We start from the raw sequence: 18910 nt of genomic DNA, 5'->3' as shown, positions 1-18910 counted from the left end.
TATCACTGGGGAGTTAATATTTAGATCTTGATCTGAAAGACAGCATTGCATCTATCTGCAGACCCACTGAAACAAGGCCCAAGCTATCTGAAGACAGAAACTCTGCTGCCTTTTACATCCCATACAGCACTATGTGCATTTATGCTGCTTGTTTTCTTACATTAAAAGCTCCAAATGCCAACTCCAGCCCCATGTAACAACACACGGCATTATGCAGCTCTCCAGGTGCTCTGTGGCTATTTCATCTTCCCCTGGAACATTTGGTATTGAACATTGCCAGAGGCAATGGACCTCCTGGACCAACAGTCTGCCCGCTATGGCAAATCAAATGCTTGCCACAATTTTTCAAATGCTTTAGGTAAGCAAACATCCCCACCCCATCACCCTAGACAAAACACAAACGCACTGCAAAGCTGTGCTTCTTGTCTCGCATGAACCCTGCTCATAACGTAAGGCTGGCAAGGTGTGACAATGCCTGAAAGGACAGTGACTGTTGGAACAGATGTAGGTCAAATTTGTGTCCAGGTACCAGAATACACTGCCTATCGATAAGTGCTGCTTTGTTTTCACTGAAGGCGTTCTGTTCCCATTAGAGTAACATAGATATTGACAGGGAAATAAAACTAATGCATTGCAATAGATGCCCACATCCTTTTCTTCCAGGAGTTTAAAAACCTACGTTGTACTGTGAGCAAGCTACACGCCATGCAAATGGAAAGCACTGTTAGAAGGAATACCCTCCCCATGAGAGCTTGTTGTCTGTCGCAAGAGTCATTTAAAACCTCTCTGGATGATGCACTGGAAAAATAATCTGCTGGGAGTACAGGGGGAGGGATGGACCTGATTATCTAATAGGTGTTCTCTGTGTCTAATTATTAGGCTTAGGCAAGAGATAGGAGGGAACACAGCAACAAACTAAAAACAGCTTAGAAAATATTATCAAAGCGTTTTTCTACATAGTTACACTAGAATTTCAGGCTCTTTACAAAGCAGGTTGTTAAATTCTGTGCTTTCAGCATGCCCATGTACAAGGGACTCTGACTGAAACCCAAACCTACCATCAGTCACCTGGAAATCTGGGGCTCACTGCATTTCCCTCACCGGGTGGTTTTACCTCTCACAGCCTCTGTCGATATAACCTTGGGCTTCCAGAGACAAAAATAACTGCAGGTTTCCTTTCTGCACAACTAGAAATTTCCAGCCTCTGGCTGAAAGGCATTTGGGTTTGGGACTCTCTTCTACTTCTGCATATAGGGGCTCGTGCACCAGAATCTGGAATTCAGAAATGATTTAAGCAGTAGTCACAAAGTCAAATAAGCTCATTCAAAAGATCTTTTGGTAGACTTTAGTTCACCATTATCTTTACAAGATGTGATGAGATTGATGTGAGTGCAGTGTTCTTCAAACTGAAGGGAAAGGAAGGAGAGAACAAGTGAAAAAGGCAGCGTTTTGGGGCAGCCGAGATGCCCTCTCCCCCCTCTGTCAGATACAGCCATCCATGTTTTTTTTCTTGCCAGTCCTTTCTGACAATTTGCTACTTCATGAATGCTGCACCATTAGCATTAAGGATATTTTGTAAGATAATATATTTGAGTCTTAAGAAAACAAATGTTGGAGAATCATAAGCAAACGGTAAGAAGTGGGAACAGAGGCTACAACAACAAAAAATCACTTTCCCTGGTGCCTCAATTCCCCCTTTCTTAAAATAAGCAATATTCCTGACCTCATTTGTGAAGTGCTTTGCAGCCAACGGAATTAAAAGTACCAGGTAGAAGTTATGATTCATTATTACAGTGAATGAATTTCAAACAAAACATATTTTTGGACTAATCTGGCAAGTCTTTGGGTTAAATCACAAACAGCCTCTGTTTAAGTTAATCTGGGGACTCAGCAGCTTTCAGGATCAAAAAAATACCAAAATAATGTAGTCTTTCTATGTCTTAGTTTGACCATTAAAACAAGCACAAGCAGTTATTTGTTTCACCACTACATCATCAAGAGGCTTCATTAGCGTATGTAACATAGTTCAAGATCCTCTGTTGAAAGATGCCCCATAACTGCTAAACATTATTCATTAATAAATACCTTATATATGCACATGAGAATTTTTTTCTCTCTCCAAAAATAACAGGTTGTTTTCCTGCCCTTTCTGCCACACATCCACATAGGTATTAAGTGCAGAGGTTTTTCCCTAGTACCTCTACAAAATTCGTTAGGACAGATTTGTCTCCTCTGTTTCAACTCAGTTAGGAAAAAGGCTGTAGAAGTTCAGCCATGGATGATTTTTTTCCTGTTAGACACAGAACATGATTTAATTTCTTTGTTGCTGCCAGGCTTACCGAGACAGTTTTGAGAATCATCCTCAGGCTCCCCATCCTTTACTTGGGGTGCACCTTTCAGATTTTTGAATGAATCCCTTTTCCTGGATTTTAATTGACAGTGAAAACCTGATTTCTGAAGCCAAGGTAAGGTACTGAAGGTAAGTGATCAAAACACTGCCCCTGTAATAAATCACTGTAGTCCAGGTCACGGTTTGGAGTGTGAATGCAGCGTTCAATAAAGAAACACACTCCACCTTTCAGCTTCAAGCCGACCCCAGCTAATTGACCTCATTGTGGTCCCCCCATTAATCATTCTGGCACAAGGGGCAAGAGGCAGCTCCACTGCATAGACTTTCACGGGGTGGGGGTGGAAATAAAAGGTAAGAGGAAATCATAGACAATTCTTCCTTAATTAACTCATTGGATTTCCTGCTTTGTTAGATGTCACAGTTTTACCAATGCAATATGAAGAATGCTGTGGATGGTTTGTCCAGTTTGTGCTCATGTAGCCCATGGACACCCGACGCAGCAAGCAAAAGTAGATGTGAACAACTGCCTGGTACCAAGTCCTACAATGACATGGGAGAGCATAACAGGGTTATGTAATTGTTGGAAAACCCGGAGCAAACCATGCCACCCTTTCATAAAAACTTCCCTTCAAATATTCTTAGCTCATTTCTGTGCATGCCCCTGCTGTCATTCAAATAGAAGCAGAGGAAATGAAATTACTGCTATATCTGCATAGGGTTTCTTATAAATATTATGTCAAGAGAATATCGCACAAGAACACGTTGGGAAACAATGAATCAACATCACCTCTTAGCAATTTTCTTTTAAGATTTCACCTTTTTTTTGTTCAGCTATAACCAACATCACCTAAAAGTTTATCTATTTATCTAATAAGTCAGTGCGATCACCCGGAGACCCGTGGCCATGCTCACGTGAAGAATTTCAACAATTTAAGTTAAGGAAGTGACCTTATTGACACAGAGCTGAAGTCTGCACATAGACTGAGAGAATGTGTGCCATTTCCAAAGGTAAATGAATTTTTGGATTCCAGAACAATCAACTTAACAATATTATTTAGGTGTATATGTGGATAGACACCTTTAAAAACCAGGTTAAAAAGTCATTGGGAGCCAGTGGAATATAAGAACTGAAGTCTCTAATGAAAAAAGAATGTGTAAGCACTTTCAGATTTTTTATCCTGTCCTTTATTTAGGATTATGCTGCTTTATTTTCAATTGGTATAAATCTGTTCATAGGATCTGAGCAACCAGATCTAACTTCAGTGGCCCTGCTTTGAGAGGGGAATTGGAGCAGATGATGTTCAGACATGCTTGACAACTTAAATTATCCTACAGCTGCATTAGAAAAGGTTTTAGATAGACAGAAATAAACCTTTTAAATGCTGAGATTGGAAGGATCTAAACATGAGCATGCATTTGTTTGCTAATCCACTAGCAATTTCTGGGGAAACAACCACCCCAACACCCAGATTTTCACAGCCACCTAAAGCATTTACTGAAAACCATGGATTTAAATTAAATAAAGAGCACAAAACTCATGGGCATAATCAGAAGTATCAGTGACAGAGAATATTAACCATCCTCAGAAATTGCTGAATATCCAAGAAGAGGATAAATATTTAGGAGCTCCATAGCCCTGTCATCATACAAGATGTCCCATTGAACTTGCTCATCTAATCAAGCATTATTAGATTGCAGGGATTTCACAAACTGTGGTGTCCCATGAATGCACAATTTGGAATTGTCTTCTACCTCAAGCAGTTGCTATAATATCGGGATATTTAAAATTAGAATTTACAGATGATCACTGCTTGATATCCAAAGGTATGCGAGCCAGGTTGCTTGAAACAAGAATATCAGCATTTCTGCAAAGTCAGATCCCTTATCTTACATTTTGAAGACATGCTCCAGTCTTTCCTGAAACTCTTTCCTTCTCCATTTTTCTCCATTTACACTGAGTGAATGCTTGAATGCTTCCCCGCTAGCAATTCAAAAGAAAGGACAATCCCCTTGGAGCGTGAGACACAGAACCTATTAATAAGCAAATGGAAAGAGCTGGCATATATTCCTCATTGTTTAATTCGTCAGCCACTAGAGTCTGAAGCATTTCTCTCCAGGGCCTCAGCCACGTAGAGTCAGTGTGGGAGATGACTTAATGCTATTGTCTTGAGCAAACTCTCTCAAACTCTCACACACAGCAAGGACTCACAGGATGAAGGCACTCATTTAAACAGACAGGTCTAGATTTTGGGGGAAACAAGCCTTTAATCCTATACATGCTGCCCACACCTGTGCAAGATTCAATTTTGTGGGTGAAAGGGAGTGCAGAGCTTTAGGGAAATGACACACTCTGCACAACTTATGAACTGTGTGAAGATGGCTGGTGAGAAGATCAAGCCCTTATCCCCAACTGGAAACCTACCACTTCAGTTTGTGCTTCTGGGGCTGTCTTAACCCTCTCCTCCCTCAAATATGATTTTCCCCTTCCCCTCCTGCAATACTGAGCAGTCCGAACAGATTTCAAGTGAATGCTGCCTGATACTTGCTTTCCTTTCTCTGTGTTGGTGATAACAGCGGGCCAACGTTTGTATTGCATTATTATTTGCAGGATTATTTACATTAGGGGAAAAAATGGAAAGGAGAGACTTTCCCACTTATGGCAACAATTAACATTTTTTGCCCTCACACTTCACAGACTTTGAGTAACTACACCAAGGTCCTTACACAGAGAAATGTCATTCACTGGGGAAGGAATGCTGGGTTTTAATCAGGCTCAAGGAGAGAGAGGCAGTGCTGAGGTCTATACTCACTGAGTTCTTCTATCTTTCTCCGTCTTACAAGCATTTTCATCCCCACTGCCCCTGTATAAAAAACAGCATTCTGCCAAGCAACAGGAAATATCAACACTGATACAACAAATTTAAAGTACTAGACACCACTTTCCTTTGAATTGAGAACACACAAGTGTTGGGCCCAACAGCACGTTGTATTACCTGTCTGAGGTTCATCTCTTGCTCAACAGGTTGAACACTTCAGCTTCAGACCCTTAAAATCTTTGAAAGTCTGTTGCATTCCTGCATCTAACACACCCAACTTGTTTGTGGATACACTAGGAACTTTCCGTGGTGAGAAAAAACAAACAACAACAAAAAAACACAAACCAACAGCCAACCATCTGGATAATTTCCTTCCAAAAACATTTCCCCCACATACTTGTTATGTCTCCCTAAAGCTTCCATCCTGGCTCTTCCCATCGTGTGATCTGCTGTGTATTTAAATTTCAGTCTGTGTGACAATACTACTGGGTATATCCTGTACTTAAATCATTTACTTGTCTTTCATATTGACACTTTCTCAAATGCAATCCCATCACACAAGTGCTTCAGTGACATGTTGAATATATAACAGACTCCCTAGCGGACACTGGTCATTTTAATGTTGTGAACAGCTCGTCACACCTTTCATCCTCCTTCCACCTTGCTGCATTTGCTATTTCTACTGTATAAATTGGGGTGACCATGGAATGACAATAATCTCACATTGATGCACCACTTTTCATCCCACTGGATTCCTAAGTGATTTACAGATTTCACATATGATTCACTGCATCATTTCTGTGACAGAACATAGGCTGAAACAGTGCTCATATTAGGTGAAGCTATCACCATTTGAAATTGCAGGTTAGGTTTTAGACAGAAAGAATTTGAATAACCCCATTAGAAAAACATACCAGTCAAAACACCCCTGAAAAAATGCACTGGATTTTTAAGAATCCCAACTGTTTAAGACAGTTTATGATTCATGCTCAAGCAAATAATGCTCTTGGCATTGTATGAAGAGGACAAAGCATTTGAGCTGTCAAGAGGGAAAGGCAGATAATGAAATGTACTTTGGAACAGACAAAATATTTAGTGTCTGTGTATTTCATCTATATGTTCTGTTTATATACAAATATACACAGGCATTCAAGTGGAGATATATATCCACATCTATGAATATTCATTCATACACTTACATGTTTGCCTTAGGATGGGTTTGTTCCACATTTGTTTTCAAGCTTTTTGCATGAACGTATTTATTTTCTAAAAACCAGCCATACGTACATCTGTATAGGCAACGGGACATGAACAGAATTCTCCCATTGATAATTGCAGTAAAGTGTTGTAGTTCATATTCTGAACATGCGAAGAGCCTTCCGTCATGAATTCACACAGAACACTAAAAAATCACAGTAAACTCTGAATATATTAAGGGAAATAGTCACTGGAAATCCCCACAAAACAAGAAGCTAATCAGTTCAGGAAGATCCATACTTCTCACCAACAATGAAAAAAACCCCTCTATCTTACGCTGTACCTCTTCAGTTTTACTCAGCAAAACAAGACAAAATTCTCCCAGTTTAAGAATTGCAAGGAATTAGTATTATTTTAAAATTTTACAAAGTCTGACAGAAGGTAGGAGTGTATCCACAGAAATATTTGTGTGGCATGCAATTCCTTACCTGGCATCCCTAGACCAACAGGACACCTCTGGCTGCAACAACAGAAAGTGCCACTTGATGAGCTACATTAGCCTGGTAAAGTACAACACAAAATATTAAATGTTTTATGTAAAACCGTGCTTCAACTTTATCAAACTTTATCATTTAAACAAAACTTTTAGCATCTATCAAAACATCACTTCAAGCTCAAGCCTTTGCAGTAGATCCTGCAAAATGAAGCCACCTGTTTCTCTACTGTTCTAATTTATTTGAATAGTCAAAAAATACACTTTTCCTCATAAAATCAGCTCCACCAAAGCCCCTAATTTATTCTGCATGGATACACTGATATGCTATGAAGGGTGACCAATATGGGTTATTAGCAGCCTCGAGATGACCATTCTACTGGAAATACCAACTCTCATCTGGGGAAAATGCTTGAAAGCAAAGCTTTGTAAATGCTCTCTAAAATCAATCTTAACGGAGCACATTGACTTGAGAGCTTCTCAACAGCAGCAGCACTGGAAAAGCAGACCAGCAGAGTCTTGGACTGTTGAGTTGTTACTGCTATGTTTTACCCAAAAGGTGACCTGAACTGATGTGTAACAGACATGTTTTAATATAAAACCATGTACTGCATACACACACAGTCGCTTGCCCGAACAGAGAAAAACTGCAGTTAGTTTAACACACCGCTGTAGTTTTACAAAGAACTACCTGAAGCCTCGTCCAGAGTTAAGACAACAAACTGAAATCACATTCACTTATAGCAGAAAAACTTGTAAATTGCCTTGGGGGAAGGCTTAGGCATTGCATGTATGTCATCAGCACAGTGGAAGTAAGCAGCCTTTAATACACTTCAGATTTTCTCAATGATCTCAATGTGCTGGCTCCATAAATGTTGGAACATGTAGAGATTTTTTAAGTCCCTCATTTCAACTTCTACGGTCAGCCAAAACAGGAAGAGTAATGAATGGCGACACTGCCCTTAAGAGGACCAAAGTTATTAGCCTAATGCATCGGGAGGAATGATGCATTAAGACATTAAGAATCAAAACAATCACATTAATGCTTGACAGCGTAAGCAGGAAACAAAAGATGAGAGCTGTAATACAAACCATATGGCTTAATAACTAATCTCTCATTTAAGCACCATTATTAAAACACCTCCTGAATGTTTGGGCCTTAACAGAACATCTCAGCATCATTATTTTCCATATTTATTCTTTTATTTCCTCCTCCCCCGCTCCTCTCCCTACTCTTTCCCCTCTCTATTTTTTTTTTCATAAAAGATCTTCAAACTGCTTCTCCTTTCACAAAGTCCAAATCCTACGTCAACCCAATTAAGCCTACACAGTCATAATAAATGAGGGTTGTCAGTTAGTCTCACTTGAGACACAAACTGTAGCTAATATTACTCAATATGCAGATGTTTTCTGTCTCTTTCCGTTGGAAAAAAAAAGTATTATTCAAATGGATTAATGATAAATTGCTATTAATACGAAGAGGATATGCTACAGAATGACACAAGGTTGCAGAAATGTCAAGTGGAGATGTGTATGAACAATGAAGTCCTTTCACCATGCTGATGTGTTCCAGTAATTTATATGTTGTTGTGGTCCTGGATCACTACAGCTATCCCTTACAAAAAAAAAAAAAAAAAAAAAAAAAAAAAAAAAAAAAAAAAAGCAAACAAAATAAAACAAAACAAAAACAAAACAAACAAAAAACCACAAACAAACCTAAAAACCAGGTTGCATAAAAATGTTTGACCCTCTTACATGGGCTTCAGCCAATTCTCAGCTTGTAGGTGATGCTCAAACGGATACCAGCTGGGGATCTGTCAGAGGGAGACTTTCCAGTAAGAATTGCTGGGCTCATTTTCAACTCGTACGGAAGTTGCTGGGAGTTAAGAGTACTGCGAATTCCTGAAAACCAGATTGCACCTGATTCTTGAAAGCAAAGGGGCTGGAGTATAAACCCAGCGGCTGTAGCTTAAATGACTTCAATGCAACTAATCTCCACACCAGTTCAAACTTTGTCTTAAAATTTAATTATCACCTATATTACCAACACCAACTTGAAGTATTAAAAGTTAATTAATTAAATGCCTCCATCAGCATTTGTTTTCCTCAGTCCTTGAAAGAGTCTTTCTGTCGATACTTGAATTTTTTCTTTGACTTTATGCTGCTCTTTCTACAGCTTTGCTGATTTTATGCAAGCATTTCACAGATTGAAGCATAATGCTAATTGCAGAAAATTTGGAGCTGAATTTTAAGCATTTCGAAGCTTGGGAAAGCATTCAAATCCTGAGTCAAGGACTTAACTTCAAAACAGAGAATTTATATTTGAGTAACAGATGCAGAAGGAAACCACCAAAACACAGGTCTGGGAAAGCACTTAAAGAAATCTTCTAATACAATATCTTTAAATTTATTTTTAATTGAAGAAATAGCTTTTTGGAGGAACTGAAGGGATGCAAGGGGAAGGAATACACACCATCTTGTATCGCACCGTAGTCTGGCCAAAATTAGAGCTTCATGAAAGTAACTGAGAGTTCTGCAAGTTTTCCAGAAAAAAAAAAAAAAATCAAGAAGTACCTTTACAGTTTTGCTTCCTCCTCAAGTACCAGCTGCTGCATTTTGTGCTTTAACAATCACATATTCCTACTGAGCTGCTATATAAATGCTAATGATTATGATCATTCTTTTTTGTTGTTGTTTTTTTTTTTTTTCCCCCTCTCCTACAGTTAAAGATTTTTGCAGTGTAACTGAACGTGTTAATTTGTCTACGTTAGAGCCAATGTTTAACTGAAGACAGAGTAGTGTTTTCATTCAAGAACAGTTCACTGGAAAGCACCCAGAGTTTAAAATTTTGATGATGGGTGGGTCTTTTTCCTCTTTTTTCCTCCCCCTTTTTTGGTGTTGTTTTCAAAGCAATTTAATAGGGGTTGAAATGTTACAGAAATATCTAAGTTTCAACAGATAAGTACAAAAAAAAAAAAAAAAAAAATCTCCTGTATTTAACCAGTCTTGGCATGAAAACAGATATGCTAATTGTTGAAATTCCAATTATATCTGCTGTTACATAAACAATAAGATATTTCAACAGAAACTTACTTCTACCAACCAAATTATTTTAAATGAGATTCCAGTAACTACCTTGGGCTGATACTTCTAGCTACTACTTCAGAATGAAAGCAGGAGTTATGAGAGGCACAGTAGATTCTACTGTAGATTAGATGTCATTAGAGTTGTGTAAAATTGACCAGTAATTTACCTACCTTTTTTTCTTTTTTAAACTTTCCTCGGGCTGTTCAATACATACACAATCTGCACATTTGTTACTACAATAAATGATCTATCTTTCAACATCTTAGGCTTCTTCTGTGTACAGAGCAAAATGGATTTGAATGCAGATATTGACAAATTAGAATACAAAATACTACTCAGGGTTCTAAAATTGAGATGCTGTAAATCTGCTTTTGATCTTAAAGCATAATGGTGTTGACTGTAGCAGTTTCAGTAGCACAAGAAGGCGACAAGTCTTATACTAAATGAATTTGAAGGTTATCTACTGGATCATGGACTTCTACACTATTTAATATATCACCTGTGCTTTGGTGAAGCTTAACATAATATGCTTCCTCAACATTTTTTGCATTTTTAAGTGAATGAAAAGAAAATCACAAAGGAATTATGGTTCCAGACTGCATAAGGAAATGCAGAAAAGTTTAGATCGCCTTATTTAATTTTTATTCACTCATTTTGCATCCTCTGTTTGGAAAGAGTTGGCTAAGTATGTCAGTTTCCTGCCTTAATTGGAGTCTCTGTCTACTGAGATCTACAGTAAGTAATAAATAGATTCTCACCTACCTACTTTCTGAAGCTATTCAAAGCCCACCTGGGCTACTGATGTTCTTGCTTACAATGGAGAATAGAGAAGGAGCTGAAGGATTTGACACTGCCTGAAACAGACACTTAATAAATAGTGTTCTCTTGAAATGATTAAAACCAGCTGGCCTCAGTGAAACAGTGTAGAATTTAACTTGGGAGACTGAAATAAAGATAAAGTCAGAATAAATTCATCTTTTCTTCCCTGCCTTGCCTTCCTCATCCTGCTCCCTTCCCCCAAGGCAGCAAACCTGTTTTTCATAACTGTAAAAAGAAAAAAAAATAAAATAAATCCTGGAATTCCTACTAAAAGAGATCAGCCAAATTTAAGCTGTTCCAAAAAACATGAAAACCATTTGAAAATCTTCCGAGTCTCCAAGAGACTAGTAATTCCCAACATTTGGCTGCTTAGCTTCAAAAACTGAGAGGGTAAAAAAAAGGAAAAAAAAAGGAAAATTTAAAGCACAGGAACAAGATTTCCAGTCATGAGTAATGATTGTCAGGGACCCAGGCCGAAACACACTGAAGAACACCTGCCTTACTGATAACCGATTCCCTTTAAGATATGTCAAACTGGACTGCCTGGAACAGATTCACCTAAAGTGAAATTTTTCACTTTGAAAAAAAAAATCTCAGCTCTGAGATTTTCCATTAAAATACCATCAATCTTTTTTATCCCTAAAGGCGTCGCAAAGTGCTTCAGAACCAGTGCTTAGGGGAACCTCTGTGCTCCAGTGAAGTCCAGCTGCCACGTGGGTGACAAGCAGCAGCTGCTGGACACCACACCGCGATGCTCTCAGGCCGTTCAGCAGATCACAGCACATCACCTAAAAGCAAGTGGAGAGAAAAAACAAGTTAGAGCATCGTTAACTGGCATAAAGTTTCACCAGCCTGACAGGTCCAGCAGCCATATAGGAAGCTTTCAGACATTCTTCCCTGACCATAAGTTCGTGCTTTCCTCCCCTAAAGTTTCACTTCTCTGAGCCTCTCCACCCATAGCCACACCTGAGCTGCAAGCATCAGTTTCACAGAAACCCTGCCTGGAGAGGGATTGCCATGATACCTGTTATAACCCTGCTGAGGATCCGGCACTAGTGGCAGTGGAACTAGCACTGAATTAACCCAACAGAAGCTGATTGCTGCTTGGGTGCCACCTTTTAGCCCCCAAACAAGCTCTTCAGCAGATGGGATAGCACAAGGATCAGCTACCCAGCTAATGAAAGGCTGCCCATGATTGTACCTGAGGAGATCAGTGCAACGCACATGGAACATCAAACCAAACCCAAGCACTTTTCCCATTCCGATTTACAGGAACATTCACTCTTAACCAGGAGCTAAATGTTTATCAGAAGTAGCAAACCTAAAAGATTGCACCATTAAAGACATTCACTGAGCTTACAGCCAGGTTTTGTCTGTACACAAGGTTTCTGTCCAAGACTGAGGCCAGAAATTGTTTTTCAGACAGAACAGAGTAAAAATGAAAAAGAATATTCTTAGAACTATCAGTGCTCTAGGAGCTCATCTGTCAGGCGACACATGATAACTGACTTGAAGAAATGCAGGCACGGGCTAAAAACAAAAAAAAAAAAAAAAAATAAGTTTTGAGCTTGTATTCAGAGGTCATAAGCCTGAGGTTGAAAGGTAGGGGAAGAACATTAACACAGACAGACAGAGAGGGAAAGGGTCTGATCCTTTTTAGAGTGATATAAAGCTAGAATGAGTCCTCTGAACGTTTACTTGTTAGTAGCATATTTTACATGAGCCTCTTTTAAAAGTTGTTTAAGAAAAATCAGAAGTTGCAGGCCTTGGCTAGGATCTCTGACAACCACACCTTGAATACGTCTCACTTACAAGACTGGGACTTCTATTTTAATCTCCCCCCCCCCCCCCCCAGGACACCAGTGACAATCATGCACCCAATTCTACAGCTAAAATGATCTGGATCTGGAATGGAAATTGCTATCAGTTTGTGAGGGATAAAGGATTCGTTTCATTATTTAAGGAAGCTTCATTTGCCATGAAGAAAACAGTCTTCTTAAGGTTGAAAGACATTAAAAAGCCAGCATCAAATCCAGAAGGATTTTTTCAATTATTTTTGCATTGAAGTCTTCCTTTAAGAAAGGTTTTTAGCAACTGATCTGCTTGCAACAGAAGTTTAGATTTTGACAAAGTTAGTTCTAAACAGAAAATAATAACATCAAAACTTGTCTGTCACCTAATCACCATCAGCTTGCAGCAGTCTGTGCCTCTGAGCCTTTAGTGCTACAGCAGCTGCAGTATGTGGCACCTCCACATATGAGACAGACGCTGTCCTTCTACTGTGAGATTACCTTGTACTTTATTCTTTATGATACCTTTATTCGGTTTCCCTTAGAAGTTTCCTTTTTTCTTCTTCTTCTTAAAAAACTCACTTGTTTTGAAAAATTTGGGCTTCAAAATTGTGGTCATTTAGGGGCCTAAATTTTCTTCATTTTCACTAGACTGGAGTTTCCAAAATGATACCAAAACCAACACTAAAATATCTGTATCAGCATTCCTACCTACTTTGTGAGACTAATCATTAGTCACTTGTTTACATGGAAAAGCTACGCTAGCATAAGCCAATGGATGAATTTGAATAATTCTACTAATATAAATTCCCCTGTGGAACCTATTCTTCCCTTATGACTCTTTTATGGATCTCCTTGTAGGAGCGTATATACAAAGAAGTTATACCTGTCCAGTTGTAGTGGTAAAAACTTTCCCAGAATCTAACAGAAAAGGCTCCATTTTAATTAAGTCAGATTCTATAAATTTACCCTTATGTGAAGAGGATAAGTATGAGAAAAGAGCATTGACATTATCCTACCACATCTTCTTTCAGAGGAGCTTGTAACATGAACACGGAATGCCAGGAGAAGTGAATTAGACTGCAAGGAGCCCAACAGTTTATTTGGAAGTGCCTACAAAAAAAAAAAAAAAAAAATGGAATTCAGACATCAATTAAGATTTAACATTTCACTGCAGTCAGCATTTCTACTGAGGAATGTAACCTTGCAGTTACTTCGTCCATCCCCACTTTTCCCAATTTTAAAATCTATAAATGAGGAGAATCCCCAGCAACAGAACGAAAAATCAAATCCCATCAATGCATCTCAGAGCAAAGGCAGTAAATCGAGACAAGACAGGCACTGAAGCAAATCCAGAGGCTGGGGGTAGCGTGATGTACCCGTACAAAAAAAGCTGGGCAGCATTTCCACAATCTGGAACAGCCAGATGAATTGATAACCCTACGGAGTATCACTTCATGCCTGGCAGTACACACTGCCTCCCTGATCTTCCTTCCCTTACCTGGAACAGCCCTGGTTTTGCCAAGACAATGCTTCCCCATGTGTTCCGGCATTCTTGGCTTGATCCAAAGATAACAGTCTTGGGAAAAGAATGAGGAGAGATCATCCACTCTTTTCTTCATGGCCATAAATACTTGTCTCATAAACTGAAGAGTATAGGAAGTTTGTTTTATAACGTGGTGTGCTGTCCCACTCAGACAATGGGAAGTGCATGCCTTTTCCCCTTTTCTTTCTACTTTTCTTTCTAGAAAGACAAGTTAACTACCTGCCAGAATGTTGCATTTTATACCTTTTTTTTTTTTTTTTTTTAAAGGAAGGTTTTATCAAGATATTTTGCTAAATACATCTGCATCTAACTACCCAGACCGCTGTTTGTTGGAGAGGTGATGTGTGCTTTTCAGAATTACATGGCAAGCACAATTTAAAACTAGAAAACTTCTCAGAAAACACCAAATTTATTTGGACAAAGGGCCCCACTTAGCTCCTTCTGCCCCATTTCCCAGTTAAGCAAGGTTGTTATCTAAAAAGAACAAAACACCAATACTAATTTTACTGCATCCACAAGGGTTTAGGCTTCCAGTTGCATTCATTTTATTAGGAACTGGGTGATCAAATTCCTTGGGCAGCTTGGGACATTCTGAAAGCAACATTTTCACTGAATTATAACACGAATAAAAATCCCAGTTGGTGAAAGTAAAATACTTGTAAAGAACATGTCACCTCCTCAGCTGCTGTGGTTGGCTGGAATGGTCTTTAAAAGCTTGCTTCCGCAGCCAGTTAACAAAACGACACCTCCAGCACGATTCACACAAGGCTCTGTTGGTGCCGAAGTCCAGGGTTCAACTTCTGCCAACCACCTGCTATAGTGGTTTCTTTTCACAAGAGCTCTGACTGTTCGGGTTGTTAATCTCGGGGCAAATTTATGACCCATTATGCACCACTGTTCACCAAGTTGCGTTTTTTAAGGTTAAAGCTAATAGCCAAGGAATTGAACCAATGAGACTGACTAGGATCAGGTCCTAAACATGTATGTTTTCAATTAGTTTTAATAAAACAATGTTCAGCTCTGGCAAAAATCTTCTGTAGATTTTAAAGCTATTTGTGGGACAGAGCCCCTGTCTCTGTGTCACAGATTGGAAAATGGTGGTGGAAAGGTGTACAATGACTTGTCTAAAGCCATGTAGGAAGTCTGCAAAAGAAACAGGGGTAGATCCGGACAGATCCACATTCCATTTCTCTCCATCCAAGTGTTTAAAGTCTTTGGAATATCAGAAATATGCTGCAGTGCACAGAAGTCTCAGATGAAATGGTGCTTTCTCTCATTGCAGGAACAAAACAAGCACTGGGAGAGAATGTCCTTGTCCTGGAAAAAAAGCCTCCACACAGAGGGGAAATGGGGAAAATAAGGCAGAAAAACTGATGGGTGGAAAAAAAATAATTGGTCGAAGTAGATACAGAACTGAAACAAACCTCCTCTATCCACTGCTTCATCAGAGGGGTAACAACCCAGCCTGAGGTCTGCCGGACTCACTACAAGTCCAAAAGGAAGAAGGGGAGAAGAGGAGAGAGAAAGAAAGGAGAAAAAGCAGAGAGAAAAGAGACTCTGTTCAGGGACACATGGAAGAGATGTGCTCCAAGGTGGGACCACAGATGGAGGGGCTTGGACAACACGAGGCACTTCAGCAATTAGCAGCAAAGTTCTAATTGCTTTCAGTAGGCTTGGAATAGGGCTGAGTGGGTAGGTAGAGAGCTGGCAGTTCCCCAGAGCCAGAAACCCAAAATAGTCCCTGCAAGGTGGATTCACAGCCTGGTGAGTACGTCTCTGCAGCTACAGCTTTGCTTGCGGGGAGCAGCGTTTCGAACCCTGCCTCTTTTCCCATGTGTTCTACCTGTTTACCGACGTGCGCCAGGACCAAGACGGGGAGCGCAGAGCTTTTCATCTTCAAAGAATTCTGCAAACCTGCATGCCTTTGCCACTGCTACAGAATGATAATTACCGTAAAGCAGACAGCATGGATTTGTTTAAGTGAGAGAAGACTCTCAGTCTAATTTTAGGGATTTGAACAGAAGGCGACACTCCAGCTGGGAGAAGATTTCCACTGAAAAGAATTTTTTGATGAAAACCAGAGGGTGAGGGGGGAGTTTCACAACATTATTTCCCTCCTTTTCCTAACCTGCTCGGTGAAATACACATGGGACACTCATTGGTAACAGCCATTATCACTGAGGGAACCGCGATGGTCCCTGCAAAGGCTGTCAGCAGAATTTGAACCAGAGACCTTCTGGAACAAATATAGATCTCTACCAGATAGTTTCAAACCTAGTGAGCCAGGCAGCACAGCGAGACAGAGCACACTTTGCAAGTGGTTTACACGAGGAGTGGATCAAACTGGTGGCCTCAAAGAAGAGGACCCTTTGGGATACTGGACACAACCTCAGCACCTCAACTGACCCCTTCAGGTTTGTGAACAGCCCAATGCAGAGCAGCCAGGAGTTGCTGTTGCCTTGACCTGAGGCAAAAAGAAAAGGTGCTTCATCTGCTGAAATATATGTCCAAGCCAAAAAGAATCTGAGATTTTTTTTTTTTCATATTTTTTTTTTCATATTTTTTTTTTCAGGGAAAGCAGATATTTGACAGAAATTTTTGCTTAGTGAAAATTGTAATTGTTTTTTGTTTGTTTGTTTGTTTGTTTTTTAAGAGAGTTAAAAAACAGGGTAGTTTTCATCAGCCTTAGTTCTACTTCATGTGCTCCACAAATAATTAAGATTTTCCCCTCTTTAAGGACAAGAAAAAAGTAGAAAATCCTCTAGCCACAGAAGGACATTCATTCATTTTAAATCACAAAAATCACTTCTCTATGGAACGTACATTGAAACTATAGAACAAAACAAAAAAAATCACCAAAGGTTTGCAAAATCTCTCCAAAGTCAGTGTTGCTCTTAGAATTGATATTCTAGGAATAGCTCGACTAGCAGGAAACGCACCGAGGAAAGGCTGGACAGAATTCTCCCTCTCCTCTTCACACATGCTGCAGCAACACAGACCCATGCGCTCTGCTCTCCCTCACTTTGGAATGCACGCGGAGAAGAAATGAGACAACGGACCCAGGGCGAATGTCCCTTGGTGCCCATCCAGCTCTGTTCCAACTGAAAAAAAAAAAAAAAAAAAAGAAAGAAAAAAAATCAAGTTGCTTAAAAAACCCACATGAGTATTTATAACTTCCTGACAGACTGGATTGCATGAAGCTTTAAGATCCCTGTAAAGTCTGCCTTCCCTTCTGGCTCTCCCTCTTCTCCTTCTAGATGATAAAACTCGGAACTCTTCAGGGACAGCCGTTTCTCCCCCAGATCCCAAAACAATGGCTGGCATCTGAAGACACCCCGCACTTTTCACACCACCTTGTTGTCAGCGTCTCGAGCTGTCAGATCCCTCTCCCCCCCTCCCCTGGCCAGCTCGAGGCTCTGAGTTCCATTAGCGAGTGTTTCTTGAGCAGCCTTGATTTAGAAGATAATGGGAGGCACAAGAGGAAAGCCTTCTAAGTGGCAGGTTTAAGCGATAGAAGAAGCATGAATCCTGGCAAAAGCCATGGTGGGACTGCCAAGAAATTCTATATGATGCAGGTGCAAATAGTTTTTTAAATTCAGACTCATTAAAATATGTATTTTGCAAAACGAATTAAATTAAAACATCTGGTAACTAGGGGAAAAGGCTAGGGGCTGGAGAGAGCAGGGCTCTGCGTGTGCGCGCACACACACACAATCCCTTCGTCTCCAGTTAAAAAGTGGATTTGAAGGCCCCAGACTTCATCGGGATCCATAATTGTGGGAAAGTAACCTGAAGATGCCAAACAACAGGAAATTACCAGAAGAATCTGTCAGCACAATCAGCTGCTATTTTCATTGTTCTTTGGCAAATTTATACACAGTCGGGAACACCTGGGCTGGCACGCAGCCCGGCTTTGACTAATTGCCAGGGGAGAGGAGCAGTCATTTGTCTTCGGTGGGGTTTCCTACACTCGCTCCTCAAAACATGTGGTTTCACTTTTCCCCTCTCTCTGCAGGAAATGGCAGGACAGTGAAACGCAGAATAAATGAGTTCGATTCCAAGAGGTTGCCTCCTCAGAGGCCACTCCAAAAATAACTGTCTTGTGAGAGGCTGTTAATAACCAAGACTCTATATACTGTCTTCAGCAAACAACATTTCAAAGGCACACTGTTCCTTTTCTCCCCAGACCCAATGTACATTAAAAACATTGTGGGGGGAAGAAAGGGAAGGGAGGGAGAGGAGGACGAACCTCGGCAGTTAAGAGTCCTGTATATTTTTGTGGGGAATTCTCACTCTCTTCAATCTGCCTCGCAAGATTCCCCAGACCTCAAGGAAATTGCTTGGATTTTCCTGCCTGGCTGAGCAAAATGTTGCTACAGGTTTCCAACATTGTTTGAGGATGAGCAAGCAAGTGTTTATTAAACAGCCACGTCAATCTCGATGGTCAGTTGCTGAGGCATTCCTCTAAATGTTGCATTAAGGACGTCTCTGCCTCTATTTCATGCCTCCTGTGCCCTGAGGTCTTGGCACACCTGATCGCAGCAGGATCCCACCTACCTGCAGTTGGGTAGTCCCAGAAAATCCAGGCATGGTCCCACCGACAGTTCCCAGCATGAAGTTAGTCTTCTGATCACACACAATAATAAGGATTATTCTAAGATTTGTAAAAGCAAGGCCATTGTTTCTGGGCACTGAATTTTGAGGATTCATTTCCAACTTGCTAACTATTTGAAACAAATATTTGCTGCATGTGTCTTATATTAAAAAACCAAGTCCCCTTCCAAATGCAAATTTAGAAGCAGATTTTAAAGC

At 40.1% G+C, this 18910-nt stretch overlaps 1 long non-coding RNA gene across 1 annotated transcript; it reads right to left on the bottom strand.

Moving 5' to 3' along the window:
* Nucleotides 1-9298: 9298 nt before the first annotated feature.
* Nucleotides 9299-17995, bottom strand: LOC137845279 (uncharacterized). Its single transcript, XR_011090161.1, has 3 exons — nucleotides 17038-17995; nucleotides 13572-13665; nucleotides 9299-11550 (listed from the first exon to the last, which is right to left on the bottom strand). It is a non-coding gene; the product is annotated as an uncharacterized lncRNA (long non-coding RNA).
* Between the last annotated feature and the right edge of the window lie 915 nt (nucleotides 17996-18910).

This window comes from Anas acuta, chromosome 27 (assembly GCF_963932015.1).
Source record: "Anas acuta chromosome 27, bAnaAcu1.1, whole genome shotgun sequence".
Taxonomy (NCBI): Eukaryota; Metazoa; Chordata; class Aves; order Anseriformes; family Anatidae; genus Anas; species Anas acuta.
The sequence above is the reverse complement of the archived record's forward strand: the minus strand, read 5'-3'. Positions and strand labels throughout refer to the sequence as shown.